General features: G+C 42.2%; 1 protein-coding gene across 4 annotated transcripts in view; it reads left to right on the top strand.

The window, feature by feature from the left end:
* Positions 1-636: 636 nt before the first annotated feature.
* LARP4B (La ribonucleoprotein 4B) overlaps positions 637-15,476 on the top strand; it is a 55,886-nt gene continuing 41,046 nt past the window's right edge. The window contains exon 1 of one of the 4 annotated variants that reach the window (XM_027720737.2): positions 637-963. The gene's annotated coding sequence lies outside the window, so the exon portion shown is untranslated. Of the gene's footprint in view, positions 964-1,249; positions 1,474-15,476 lie in introns of those variants that run through there. The other 3 variants (XM_039391361.1, XM_027720738.2, XM_027720739.2) reach the window with 3 other exon arrangements.

The following is a 15,476-nucleotide window of genomic DNA, read 5'->3' as shown; positions in this document are numbered from 1 at the left end:
CTTATTCTTCAGGAGCTTCTGTACTCAGATCTGGAATACCCTGTGGAAGGGTCTGTAACCCCGGACAGGCACCTGCTGCGGCAGCGCTCGAAGGGGACACCGAGATACCGTCTCTGAGAGCGCCGGTCGTGCCCCCACAGCTCAGCGCTGCCCTAGGCCGGGGCGGCGGGACGGTGCCCCCGGACACACACACTCGGTACCACCAGGGCGGGAGGCGCCGCCGCCCCCATACCAGAGGCAACTCGACCTTCCCCTTCCATTTTCCTTCCCTTTCCCTTCCCGCCTGATCCCGGCGGGGCTACGGCGCGCGCGAGGGGACAAACCTCCTCGGGGCGCGGGCGCGGTCGGGCTGCACCGACCCCGCCCCGCCCCCCCTCCGCGCTCCCTTCCCCGCCGGGTGACGTCAGGCGCCTCACGCGCCGCTCCGCGCGTCACACGCCGCGCACGAGCGCGCGCGCGCCCCAGGCGCTCTCCTCCTTTCCCCCCCCTTTCCACGCTCGGCCAATCCGCGGGCGGCACCGCCCGGTCCTGCGCGCGCCCGCCCCGCGAGGCGGCAGCGCCGGCCAATCCCTTCCGCCGGCGGGGGTGGGACTTCCGCCCGGAGCCGGAAGCGGGTCTCTCATGCGAGCGGGTGGTTGAGTCTCGGCTCGGAGACGTTTCGGGCCCGGAGCCGCCGCCGCCGCCCCCGCGCCGCCCCCGCCCCGCCCGCCCCCGGCGCTGCCGCCGCCCCGCGCCCCCCTCGGCCCCGCCCCGCGCTCCGCTCTCCTCCTCACGGCATCCGGCGGCGAGGCCCCGGCGGCGGCGGCGGCGCGGCGGCGAGAGAGGCCCCGGCGCCAGCGGGAACGCGGCAGAGAGGCGAGAGGCCCCCGCGCCGGCGGAGCCAACCCCCCCCTCCCCTCCGTGCCCGCCCGTGTCCCCCGCGCCGAGCCCCGGCCCGCGGGCGGCGGTGGCTGTTGGTGACAGGTGAGTGCGAGGGGCCGCCCGGCCCGCGCCCCCCGGGCGGCGGCGCCCGCCGGGGCCGTTTCGCACCCGCCGCTCCCGGTGCACGGGGGGGGATGGCGGGGCCACGGCGGGAGCGACACCCTCCCCCGGCGCCCCGCCGCCCCGCCGCCCCCTCGCTGCGGGGAGGCGGCCGGAGCCGCCATCTTCCCACCCGAGGCGGCTCCCGGGGGAGCGGCGGCGGCGGGAGGAGAATCCCGGCGTGGGGCTGGCGGGGGCAGGGCGGGCGGGCCGCGGGGCCGCTCCCGCACTGCGGGCCGGGCACGGCGGCTGAGCTTTGCCCCCGCGCCGCCGTGTGCCGAGGGACCCGCCCGGAGCCTACCCGAGTACCTACCCGGGGGCGATGGGACCCCCCGGAGCAGCCCCCGGCCCATTGCTCCGGGCAGCGCCGATTTCCCACACGAACGTCTTCCCGAGCTGTGTCCCGAGCAGGTGAACTTCTCAACACCTGCCAGAGCAGGCGCCGCGCAGACGGTGTGTTGCCCCCAGGATTGTGGTGGTGGTGTTGGCCCTTCGGTAGCTGCTTCGTCCCAGTTGTTTTCACTCTCAGTTTCAGTTTGTGCAGGTGCTCAGAACTAGCACTTAGTAGCTCTGTCCGCAGTTTAAACAGATGTGCACTTGCCAGACAGTGTTTGTTGTGTGAGATTCCTGTGTGGCAGATAAGTATAATTATTTTTATTCTGCAGGTGAGGGAATTGAGGCAGAGTGGTTAAGACTTGCCTGTGGCCACAGAGAGAGAGCTGGGTTCAAAACCACTGTTTAAACTTGAGTCACAGTTGGGGTAAAACCATGGGAATTCTGGCTTCTGATTCTGTGTCTTGTTGCTGGCCTACTTTTGTTGGCCTCTGTGTGAATCCTTAGTAAAACTGGAGAAGGGATCTTTCTTGAGTAGTGCCTCAGGGATTGCTATTGAAAGGTCTGTTGTGTGGTTTAAGTTTCATGTCCAACTTATCTGGTTTTTACAGTTTGGATAAATTCTCAAAGGTCAAAGAATGTTGTATTCCTATTTGGTTTTTAACTTGCTGGGATTTCACAACTCTTGGGTTTTGATTCTGGTCCGGTAACTGTTTTTATCAGTTGAACTTTCACTTCTCCCTGCTGACTTGTAAGCATTTCTTCAAATTAATTCTTGAGATATGAAGTTAATCAGCTTAATCACTGTAGTTATTACAACAACAGTGATATTTTCTATTTTTTTTTAATTTTTTTTTTGTGGGATGTGAAAGGAAGGTGAAAACTAGGGGGAGGCCTGATAAAACACATCTAGAAAAAGGTATGCTTTATATGTAATGTCTAGAAAATGTCATTCTTCCAGGTGTATTGTCATTTACCTGCGTATACTACTTATATGGAAGCCACAATTATTTTTACGTTTAATTAGTCTTATAATTTGGGGGGAAAATAATTCTTATGGGAACTGAAGTAAAAGTTTTACTTAAATGACTTAAGAGAAAACATTTGACCTCTTGAATGTTCCTTAATAATATATGTGTTCGTGGTATGTAGTCAAGTCCTTAAGCACACACAGTGTTCTGAGCTAGACTGAATTGTTTATCTTGTAATTTTTTCTGTATTTTTTTTTAAGTGTTTAAACACAAACACCTGAAGGGAATAAAGGTGTCAGCACAAGTACGTGCTGCCTTGGTTGCTTTTTGTGGCTTGCTCTGGTGCAAATATACACATCGAAAGGTAGCAGTGACTGATATGTAGATATTATGTATATTGCTTAGATATGTGGCTGGAACTTAAATCTGCTTCACTACAGAGCCAAGTCAGAGGATCTGGAAGTGGAGGCAGTTGTGGGGGCTTTGGGATTTTGTTGCGGTTTTTTGTTTCTTTGAGACATGCAGTAACCATGTAGGCAGTTTCTAGCGATGATGTCTTATTCGATTAGAGTGAAATTAACTACTTGGTTTATTTGCTAAAATGCAAAGTAAATACAGTCAGGCTTGTCTAATCTACATGTTCCGTGGAGATCTGTTGCTGCGTCTCTTATTAAGTCTCGTATCTCATAGTGGCTTTGGCTTTAAATCAGTTGAGAGCTTAATTGGCATGGTAATATAAACTCTTTGTTAAATATTTATTACATTACCTCACAAAATGCACATGCTAGACACGGAAAAGGCATGTTTCTGACCATAATGCGTGACAAATATAACGTGACAGCTGAAAGGTAGCAAAAAAGGAGTTATAAAAAACCAAAGTAATTAGTGTAGATGTTTTCCATCAGTTTCATTTTTTGTAAACTAGGTGGCTTTTAGGACCTTCAGCGCCATTAATGTTTAATTCCATGGTGTCTGTATATATTCATCAGGCATTCACATTCTCGTAAATTAACAGGTGAGGTACACAAATAAGCACACAGAGCACTTGACTTACCTTTTCTAGCGCCTGTGTTGGAAGGAGCAGGTTTTCCAAAGGCTGCGGCCTTATCGATCTTGAAGAAGAAGAGCAGTCCTGCCTTGGAGGGGCAAAGGTGGCCGTAGAGGCACCTCACAAATGCAGTGGCAGGAAGGCTATTGCTGGCAGAGAGAAAAAGGCAAAGAGACCTGATGAAGAAAAGCAAAGAAAAGTATTTTCAAGTCTGGAGAATGTTAAGCTTTGGGAGTGTGATTTCTGTGTCTGTGCATGTACATGCACATGTGAGGAACTGTTAGATGACGTAAGGTGTTGAAAAAAATGTGGTTTGTAGACTGTTCTGTTCCTTTAAGCATTTACTCGCAAAATGACATTTTTAGACAACAAATTTGTGTAACTCTTAGACATAACTGTAGAAAATAATCTCAGGCTGCATTTTTTCCTGTGTGTAATCAGTGATATTCAACTTACAGGAGTAGTGGAAGTCTCACATATCTGTATTCAGAATGGACACACAGGTATGAGTCGGAAAGAAAGGATGTTACAAAACAGGACGTTGTAAGGAAGAAAGTTAACCCTTCTCCTGCAGTTTTGAAAGAGGCAATGATATGTGGAGAGCTGTGTGGAAGATGGGAGTAAAAGCTACTCTTGTAGTAAGGTATATGAGCAGCATTGTTACTAAAGCAAGGCATACACATGCTGAAATTAATACTATCATTTGAGTCCATGATCTAAAAGGGTGGGTTTCACTACAGAAGCTAGTCATTAAATTAGGGAGGGGAAAGTGATGTAAAACTTAAACTTTGGAACTGTAGCACTATATCTGATGAGAACAGTGCTAGTTTTATGTGATCCCTCAGAAAAGAGAAGACGCTCGTGTACTCAACTTCTTCCCTCTGAACTGGTAATGTGCTTTATCAAAGGTACCAGTTACAACATTTTCAAACTAATGTGTTGGGAAACCTTTGTTTTCTTTTGCTGTGTGTTAATTCCTTTGTGCTAGACTCAAGGCAAACTAGTGTTATAACAGTCAAACACAAAAATAGAGTAACTGAATATAAAATTCAGTGATATTTCACCTGGTCAACAAAAATATTTTGGTTGTATAAATACTGGATAATTGAAGAAGACCCATTGCTACTCCAGCAATCTGTTTCTTTCTCTTTAAGGATATGCTGACTTTGGCTCATGATAACATTGTGTCTAAAACCAGTAAGTTTGATGAACTTGTTAGAAACAAAGTAGAAGTTGATTTCTGTTCCACCCATTCATTTAAATTAACCTACTCAAATTCCACAAAGTAGTGCAAGATAGAAACATACTCTGTTAATAGGTTGCTAACTGATATTTCATAAGTTTCGGTGATGTGATGGAGCAAAGGATTTATAGAATCACTGGTCTTTCACACTTATGTGTGTTATATACCCTTTCCAAAGGAGAGTGCCTCTCCATTCAGAAGCAGACACTACAGAGTAATACCTACAGACAACAAAGGTACTTTGGAGTACTTAAATTAGGTGTGACTGTAATACAGCATAATTGTGCGATTAGGAGAGCCATGACAGTGTTCATTCTGTGATGTGTGCTGCTGCAGGTATTTTGTGTCTGGGTATGTGTTTCAGGAACGGCAATTAACTCCAAAATTGGAAGTCTGACAGAGGTTACTAATATGTGGCTCTCTGCTTGGCCTGGAACAGGGAATTGGGGAAATGCTCTTTTGACGCCCTGATGAATCACCAATTTTTTTGAGTCTTAATCTTTTTGAACGCTCTCGTTTACCATGGAGGGCTTGGCTATGCATATTCTGGATCCTGTCAGTCCAGCTTCTTAATGGGTAGTTCAGTGATGTAATACAAAAGGAATCAGTCGCTCATAAGCTGAATGGATTGCCACCTCTGCACTTCCAGCAGCTCTGTTGTTGTTCACACAAGGCTGTTGGCATATAAGGAGCTGGTGTCCCAGAGAGTATATCCTACAGTAAAGGTTTATTCTGGATTGCTTTTGTGGCCATGTAGCGTTCACAGATGTCTCGAGTTCAGTGTACCTGTATTTAAGACAGCTATGCACAACTTTTAGTTCTGGACTGTTGCACATAGAAACATAGATGCCTCTAGAAATGTGTAGAAATCTACCTGCCGTGGTAGCTTATGATGAATTAGACACAGAATTGCTTTATCTGTTACGGACTCCTTTCTAAAATGCCAGTATCACTTCCATTGTTGAAAAAAAACAAACACTGGCAATTACACTTTTGGAAATTACACGTTCAGATGCTATCAGTAGTTCACATGGGACATGTTCAGGAATATACCGAGTTTTCAGTGTAGTTGTAGAACATAGAGTTGTTTTATCTAAAGTTTGTGCTGGGCTTTTTGCAAGTCTAAATACCGTATTACCTAATTTTGCTTTTAGATTTCTTGTTTCTTGCACAACTATCTGAACAGTATTTTCCCTTTGGAAGGGTTAATTCTCCCTCAGCTTCATATTGGTCTTCCCTGCTGTCTTCTGGAAATAAGCAACGATGGCGAATGTTAATACTTCATTGATGGTATTCATAAGGCAGACTTCCATCTGTCTTGTTAGTGGAGTTGCAAACTTGCTTAAAACATTGTAGATTTCTGTTACTCTGTTAAAGTGTTTATTCATGTTTCTGGGCAAGCCTAATGTTCTGCAATCTATTTTCAAGTATTTTATAGTTACAGAATGCCAGTGATCTGACAGGGAAACGTGAAAAAAAAATTTAGTTAAATAGTAACGGTGCTGAGGAAAAAAAATTAATTGTTTGATAAATTTCAGTTGGCAGAAACGTAATGAAGTGCTTGAGAAGCTTTACAGTGATGTCTCTTGGCAGCTTTATGATTTTGTTTTCGGTCAGTGCTGGTATCCATATGCGTATTTTCACAGGTTGTGATGCTGTTGCAGGTTGCTCCACAACAGAGTCTGACTGACTGTTGTTCAAACAAGGAACTGATGAATCAACAGGCCAATGTCCAAAGTAGCTTGCTTTTCTATACCCTGGTGCCGAGGGCTTATGCTCAAATGTTTGGATGTATCCTCCTGGTTTCTGATTCTTGTTCTAGGAATTAAAAGTAGAGCAAAAGTGAAGAATGCGGTGGGGCATGGTTACTCTAAGTGCTGAGCTACCTATATGTGTAGAATTTGCAGTCTTATCTCTGTTTCATTCCCATTCAGACAGATAGGGACAGAAAACGGTCAACATGTTGCTGTTTGAAGCAGCAAGGCAAACAATTTGGGCAAAATATCATTGTCTACATTGGCGTGTCTCCAGGATCTTGGGTTTGTGTCCCTGCTCCTGTTTAAAAGCTTCTTGTCTAATTCTTCATAATAAATGTCTCAAAGATTTGTATTGTAAAGAAGGGAAGGGACCCTTTCTGATGAACATGTGTTGCAGCATAGTTTATAAACTTTTTTTTTATGATTAAAATTTTCTTAGTTAACATTGTGTATTTTAGCGGCCTGAATTCAAGGAATCAGTAGAGTTTTTAGGAGGGTCTGTGCCCAGCTATTTTGACTTGCAAGGAAGAATTATTGACATTCAATCAAAGCTAAAATAGTGGAACAGTCCATCCTTTAACAGTGAGTCAAAACCTGAATTACCAGTAGTTTTGATTACAGTGATACTCTTAAGAAGGTGGGGTGCTCTAACTGTGAACAAATGTACACCCAGTAGGTGATAGTCTTTCATACAGTGTTTTAAAACTAAGCAAGAGTTGCTTCTGGTTTTGCTGAAGCTTGTAATGGAGGATGGTGGCCTTTTTTGAAAGAGGAAGTGATACTAAAATGACTGGATTATTTAGGTTAAATTTTATTTTTGGCAAAGAGGTTAATGAAATAATTGTTGGCAAAAACATTAGCTTCCTTTTCTTATACAAAACCTTAAAGTTAAATGATGCTTCTTCTGTAAGTAGTTTCATTTCACCTTAGATTTGGTCCTGAACATGTTTAAAAACGTAAAACTAACATATTTTAGGTAAATGGAATACTTTTCAAGTAATCTGAGAAAAAGGCTAATCCCCAGAGCCTGAGGGGGGTTCATCCTAGGCTGTTTTGCAGATCAACTGTTTGTTGAAATAGTCTTTGCATAGTCAAGGGTTGTTGTATACATTCATGATGGAAGAAAACTTGTCACTGTACCTTTTTGTTTATCACTGGTATCATCTTATTTGGTTATTTATAGGCCTCTCACCTGGACTTTATGTAGGTGTAGATCTTTCTCTCCTCTCAGGCCTGTTGTGACCAAAGATACATTCTAGGAGAACTGTAAGGGCTGTCCCACCGGTTTGCATCAAATCTTTTCCAGAATTCTAGTTCTGTGTGCATTTGAATTTGAGATCCTTGGTGTAAGATTTCTGCTTCCCTGAATTAGGCATTTATTGTGTGGTCTGAGAACGTCATGATAAAGAACTTGGCAAATTGGCTTTGAAGCTATATGTGTGTCTTAAACAATAATTCAAAGTACTAAAATATGAAGTGTCCTAGAAGTTCCTAGTGCGGCTTTTGACCTCCTCTTGCTTAAGCGCAGCACTGATTGCAGGCTTGAAACATGGAAGCCAATAGCAATATTCTAAGATAAGACTTATTAAGACCTGTTAAAGAACATCAGACTTCTAATCTCACTCTTGCAACTGCACTAAATATTAACCTTATAGCTTTAGCGATGTTTTTAATCTTGTATTTCATCATGAAATACTGCATCCTCTTTTGCCAACTTCAGAATTTTTCTGAAGAAGATGCTATTCATAAGATCCTGCCCAACAGAGCTGGGTTAATTTCCTTTATCTTTGCCTTGAGTCACAGGCAGCATTGTGAGAGTGCATCAGCCACTCTCTGGTTTGCAGCGCAGTAAAGTATGCGGAAAACTTCGAGCTGGTGTTGGTAAATCATGAGGAGGAACCTTCAGTAATTGAAACAAGGAAGTTTGTTGTTCCCAGCATTGCTAAACTGACATTCTTCATGCACAACATTTAACTTCTTCCCTTTAAGCAAGTCCTAAACCTCCTCTGTCATGTGTTATATCATTTGAAGATTTTATGTTTCTTTGAAGAGTTGGGAAAGTTCAAATAGACCATCAGTTGCTGCATCTTACCTTCAAAAACTGAAGCAGCTAGTAAAATACTGTAGAACTTGCAGTCGTTTTGTTAAATAAACAGAATTTATGAAATGGCAGGTCCCCTTAGAGCAAGCCTGTCATGCTCAGATGCTGGTGAGTACATTATCCAACAAAGTTCATATCTTTTCTAGTTTTCACTCCAAATCAGGAATCAGTTTCAGTCTCAGAATGAAAACTGTCTCTCCTGGTGAAAGTGCAACAGTTTCTGTAAACTTCACTGACCTGTGTGGGCTCTTAGCATGCTTAATCGCTGCTTCCTTCAGCAGAGGAATAGGAAGATTAATCTCTGACTTCTCTTCAATAGATACTTTAAAGAAAAGCAAATGCCAAAAAAAAAAATCCCAAACCTTTGGTTTGAGAGCAAGCCAGTTATGTGGGGAAGGAAGGGAAACAAGGAAAATATATTATTATGCAAGATATTATCTTTGCGTAGTAATTCCTCATATGTGCATGAGTTCAGAGAGGGTATGATAGGATAAGACAGACTTGGTGTCCAGAATGCCAAAGTAAACTCACTTGCAGGAAAGAGAGTGTATTTCAAAATGAAAAACTACAGGTCACAGGAAAAAATATTGGAGAAGTCTTTCATGTGGCTTTTTCTGATAGCCATGTTAATCTCTTCATGTAGTGTCTTGGTTGGCTGTGGGAAAGAACAATATAGGCCTATTTTAAATAAAGCAGAGTTCAAGAGTTTAAGGTACCATGTAGTGTTCTGTAAATGCCTATTTAAAAATAGTACTAGTACAGAAGTGAACAATATTTTGTGAAATCCATAGTCATTAGTGCTAACAGGTATTTACTGCTGCCCTGTCCACTCCAGGGCAAGCTTGAATTTTCTTTCCGATTGAATTTACTGTTTCTAATCAATTGTCTTGCTCTTCTGCTTTTTATGTGTATGGAAGTGTTGTGCAGTTTTTAACTCGTCACGTTAGTGCAAACACACAACATGGATGATGATAGTTGATGATTTAGGTGAGCTTTTGTATTTGATGGTGCTAAAATTTAAAAACAGATTTTTATGACGCTTTCCATCATTTTGCATTTAATGTTTGCATTAAGTGACAAAATTAATTTCTACATCAGTGACCAATTTTTGATATTAAATATTGGTATTACTTTAAATGCCTGGAATAGCGTCCCAGCTAATTAGTTGGCATAAAGATTTTTGAAGTTATTGCGAAGCCTTGACTTTCAGAGAAATGCAATTAGCCTATCAAAGATTGCCTCAAAACATCTAGAGTTAATATTTGTGTAGAAGGTAAACAATTTTAGCAGTTAAAATTATGTATATTAGTAAAAATACCAACACTTTTCTTTGCATTACCTCAGCTGTGACTTGTATTTGCAGACCAGAATCACAGCACACTGGACACCACAAGCACAGGCTGGAGCCTCGTAGCTTAGGCAAGTGTAACATGTAAATGGAGGTGAATGGGAGTGTTACAAGAAATTGATGTGAGCAGTGGGTTGGTATGATATATGATGCCTGTGCTGTGATGAGAACCTCTTCAGTTTTGAAAATGTATTAATTAAAAAAAATCTTGCAGAAGGAGGGAGCTTCCATCCCATTCTACAGTTTCTCTTAACCCATGTTAGGCATGTATCTGAGGGGTTTTTATGTACTGAGCCATTATTTAGGTTGGCTGGTTTTGGATGATTGTATGAAAAGTTAGTCTGCCTCTATAGTTATCCTCATTTAACAAATGTATTCTGTACTGTACAGTTCAGAAGCAGAGACAGATGTGAAATGCAGTGCGGAGCGTGGGGTCCAGCGTGGGGTCCAGCTCCAAGTTTGTCCTTCTGTAGGTGGTTTAAAGCATTGTTGCCCTGTGGTTAGGCTTAGTTTTCTGATTATTTCAGTGCAGTGGTTTGCATTGAGCTGTCCTTTCACTCTTTAATTCAGTACAGGTAATCTGCTGGGGTTTCCCTTGTGAAAGTCCTGCAGGTATGTTACTGTCGTCTTCGCATTCCCCCATTTTTGTATTGTTGTAGGAACTACACGTGATGCTTTGTAGGCAAGAGCAAAAGCAGCAGCAGTGGCAGAGTGGTGTGAACTTGAGTTGTTAAGTTCCATTCAGAGCTGCAGTACTGGGTTTGCAGTGCTCTGCTGGTGCTGGTTTCCTAGAGAACAGGACAGAAGGATTAATGACATCAGGTGTTCAACTTGGATCCTCTCTCCTCTACTACTCCTGGTCCCAGTAGTAAAGTGCATGTGCAAGCAACTGCTGTGTAGTTCTCTGTTTAGCTGTAGAAAGAGTTCAAATTTATTCAAATTCTGTTCTTGCTGGTCTTGTTTTCTGTCCTGGAAAAGTGAAAAGTGACACCAGAGCTGAGAGATAGGGTGGGAGTCAAATGCTCACGAACATAACAGAGGGCAAGCAGTGGCGTATTTTAGTGGAAAATCATTATACTTTGAGGTACTTACCTAATGTACTTGAGTAGCAAATTCCTGTTCTCTTTCCTGAGAAAGATAAAAGACCTTTTCCCTTCAATGTGAGATGTTTTCTGCTTTTTGTAGGCCTTGGTAATGAATGTAGAATGTATGATTCCACATTTGACTTTTCAAGAGAGAATGGGGTTTTGGAGAATTATGATCACAGATGCTTTATATTAAGGTAACATCCCACCTTTCCTTTCAGAATGGTCATGGTTTGGCTGAGCTGCTAACAACTGTCATTTGAGGAGTTGCTCAGAAAATGTACAAATGGGAGAATTGAGAGATTTATTTTAATTAACAGTATGGTACTTTTTGAAGACATCATCTGATAAATATCTTATCTGACACAATAGTTATAATAGAAATTAAATATGCATCTTTATAACCTGCAGGGTGTGTGCTGTTAGTCCACTTACAGTGAGGTAAACAAGCTTGTGGCTTTGTGATGGATGTGCTACATGAAGCAACTCCTGTTAATTAATGAGTGGGTTTCTTAGTGTTATGTGCTTCAGCCTGCAGTCAGGAGAGTGCTGCTTAAGACTTGAAAACTGAGAACAAGCCATAAGCAAACTGAAAACTGCTCATGACACAATCACACTTGTCTTAAAGGCACATGACACTTATCCAGCACAAAAATTTCTTTCCAGTGGTTTATTCCTGCTTGGTAGGCACTCCTAGTGTTTTATACTACTAAGTATCTAGTGCATTGCATTACTGAGGAGGATATGATCTGGCCCGTCTCTGGAGCGATGTTTGAGTGCACGTCAGATAATAACTGCATGTAAAACTTCTCTGTGTGCAGTAGGACTGCAGAAATTCTGAGAGACCTTTCAGTGTAGTGAAATGATTTCCTTTCATTTTAAGCATATATATTTAAAATACAGTGCATAAAAGGCTAGACATAAAAATGATAATCACAATTGTTTATTGGTAGGGGTCATCCTGTTATCTTCCTGTTGTTTGGGATTAGGTGAGTGAATAAGACTGTAATTTTACCCTCTTCCCGTTTTTCTTGCTCTTGACTGAGTTTTTCGTATACCCTGTACAGAGTCCTTATCATTTACCACTATCAGGTTTCTTTGGTATTTTATCACCTTTGTTTAGTAACTTATTGCTTGGCATCTTTTGGACAGCTAATTACTGTAATGATCTGAGTTTCTAGACTTGCAGACTAATCAGTTCTGGCATACTGTTCATTGCACGGGTTTGTGTGGGTTAGAAAGCTCATCAGTAAATGATGGGAGTTCTGAATTGCTTGTGAAGCCTCACACAGAAATGTTTCAGAGCTATTTAAATAAGGAAATGTAGCATTCCCTTTAAATAGCAAGGTTTGCCATTTCTCTTGAAATCTCAGCCTTTCTTAGAGGAGAAACTGCATTTTAAGGGATAATTAAAAGAATTGCAGAACAATTTTGGAGGCTATCAACCTTATAAAACAACAGAAGTTTTTTGTTCTTTGTTTAGTTGTTGTTTTTTTTTAAAGCAACTTGTGAAGTAGATGCAGCAGCTCCAAATGATTTGAGCTCGTGTTTTCTGTTGCAGAATGTTAAAGAAATACAGCATTAAAGTTTAGGTTCTTTTGACACTATTTCTTGCTAACGCTCTGTTACCTTGTGGATTTTAAAATGCCTTGGGTCTGCCAAGTGTCCTGTTGTGGGTTTGGCCCCAGTGCTTATGTCCATGTTCCTCTTTGAGAAATCAGAAGTTGCGATGTTCTGGGGGTGCCTGGGAGTAAGTAATTTTCTTGGCAGGAAGGAAAACTGAAACAACTCAGATGGTACTTTTCTCGGGTTTTTTGGAGTCTAACTTTCCAGCCACTCTGCTGGCACGTACGCTGGATGCATGTACATTTTGAAACCTCCATCTGACAGACTTGTATAAATGTCTAGGTCTAAACACTAAGCTCCAGAGGTGAATTTTCAACTTCTTCTACAACTGTTTAGCTAATTAACAGTTAAACAAATTGAGAGCCTTGTGATGATTTCTAATAGTATTGCATTCACGACTTCTGTAGACACATGCTGTGACTAAATGTTTATGTCATGTCAGCTTTTTAATTGCTGTTGTGTAGTACAGAGTTTACAACTGATGTAGGGACAGTGATGATTGCAGAGATCGCCATGAGCAGATATGCTTTTGGGGTTGTTGGATTTCTCATTTGCAGCTATTTTATCCACTGCGGTAATGGAACTGCTTCGCAGTATATTTTATTTTCAATACTGCCATCCTTTGAAAGATAGATTGTCTCATCTGCTCTGCAAAGAAACTGATTTCCTGCTTTGAAAGGAAAGATGGAAACCCGTGAGTTCTGTTGCAGGCTTTCTTTGTGAGCATGATACAGCTTGGTAAGGTTATTCATCTACAGAATGGTAACATGTGCCCCATGCAGCAGGATGATCGTTCAACTCTTATATTAACAGCCAAAATCTTTTTTTGAAAGTATTCTGAAACAGCTACCTGGTGAAAATTGAAAATTTGTATCACTGTTCATAACACTAAGAGGGAAACTTGCAACCTTTGAGGATTAGGTTTTGTCAGTTTGTCTTGATGATGCTCTGTAACCTTATAGATAAAATATCCCATATCTGAGTTGGCAGCTTTACCTGGACCGAGAACATGATTAACTCTTGACATAGTACATATGCTTTGGGTATTCAGAACCCTGGTGAAACTAATAAAGAAAAAGTAACCTTTGTTTAAAGAGAAGCTGATGTATTAAATGTGTAGCATACTTTTTGAAGAGGAATCTCTTATTTCTCCTACAAACTATGTGATGTCTTCCACAGGTGCTACAACTCTTTTCAGAGCTGAGGTCGGTGGTGGCTCTGATCATTTCTGCTGTGGTGTCACGATCCTCATGGTACATATGTGTGTGATAGGTGGTGGGAAAGTATGTTATCTTTCACAACAGAAAGAGGATTTCTGACCTGCAACTAGAAGCTTGTTATGAGGCTTAAGTTAAGCAGTTCACCTCTGTTTGGAAAACATCTTAGGCTTTCTCATGTTACTGGAAGTGTATTTCTGTATTAACCTTGTGAAAAGTTTATCTTAATCTGTGTTTGAAGTTTCTAAAATGTTTGCTAGGAAGAGTTCTGCACAAAGCCAAACTCAAATCTATTTTTGTTTGTGCTTGCTGGAAGAGCAGTGAAAAGTTCTTTTATTCCAGTGAGCTTTTTTGTTTTATGATGTTACTGTTTGCAGGGTGAAAGTTAGTTGTCAGCACTTGCATTTGTAAATCTCTTTTTAAGGGCTGATTACTCTGGACTGAAAGTTGGCAGGCAAGATCTCAGCCCTAGAGCATTGTTTGGGGTTTTGCATGTTTTTAAATAACAGATCTATCTGATTTGATTGAGAGAGCACATGTTGCTACTCATACTCTGGTAACTCTAGACAATGAAACAGGTTGCATAAAAGCACCTTTTGGATGTGAATTATAAAAATTAGAGATGACTGCTAATAAAAGCGGGAATATCAGGGGCTACACTTCAGGGAGGTTTTGGGAGGTTGGCAGGGGCAGCAGTGGTTTTGTTTGCTCTGTAACAATCAAGTAGATGTCTTTTCCAAGCTGTTTGCAAGGTTGTGGTGCATGTGGATGCAGTGCGTGTATAAATACCTTCAGACAGTTGAACATTAACTCTGCCAGTACTATAAGATACCTAAACCTGCACTAAAATGCAGTGTAAAGGTTAGCCTGATACTGGCACCACACTTACACACACATGTGGCTTTTGGATGAGAGCAGTCCCAGCTCTGCTTGGCTTGGCACTCAGACAAGAGTGATCATGTGGTTGTGTGCACTTATCTGTACAGTCATCCTGTGAGCCATTGCTGGTTTGTATCTGGTGTCTTCTCAAATTATGGAATTCTTATAACAAGACACTTTTGAAAATATTTACTAGTAAAGAATAATGCTGCCAACTTTAAAAAAAACCAAAACCTCAAAACCCCACACAAACAAAAAACCAACAACAAAAAAACCTCACAAAACCCACAACGCAAACCCCACATCTTTTTATTTGTGAAGGTGGTTGTGGATGTTGCAGACTGAAACCACTAGGCTGAAATACCTGTGTTGCTCAGCCAGGTGGTCTCAGTCTCACCTGAGAATGTTCTGGTAACTCCTCAGATTAACCACTACTGACCAGGTGTCCACAGGGATGGACAGTTCTGTATGAAGGAAGGCCGACTGCCCCCATTGCCCTCAAACTGAGGAGAAAACAACTGTATTAAGGTGCTCTTCCCCTTCCTGTTGCAATTACCAGTCTAGTAGATTGAGCACTGTATTACAGTTTTGGGGACAGCAAGAACTTCATCATTGAATGTTACGCAATTTCTGAAGAAACATGTTTTTACCATGTATTTTAACCTTCTATGTTTTGCTTACTTACAAAGCAGGTTCAAACTGCTTTTGATAAGTCTCAATAAAATCTATGCAGTTCCTCTTGGATTAGGTAGTTGTCAAAATAAGTATTTGAATGTCTCTAGATATGTCGAGAGTAGACTTACTCTCACGTTGCTGAACTTGACTCATTACTCTGCAATGACCAAATG

This window comes from Pipra filicauda, unplaced genomic scaffold (assembly GCF_003945595.2).
Source record: "Pipra filicauda isolate LSUMZ 115617 unplaced genomic scaffold, ASM394559v2 scaffold94_size2452230_pilon, whole genome shotgun sequence".
Lineage (NCBI taxonomy): Eukaryota > Metazoa > Chordata > Aves > Passeriformes > Pipridae > Pipra > Pipra filicauda.
This window is presented reverse-complemented; position numbering and strand designations above follow the sequence as displayed.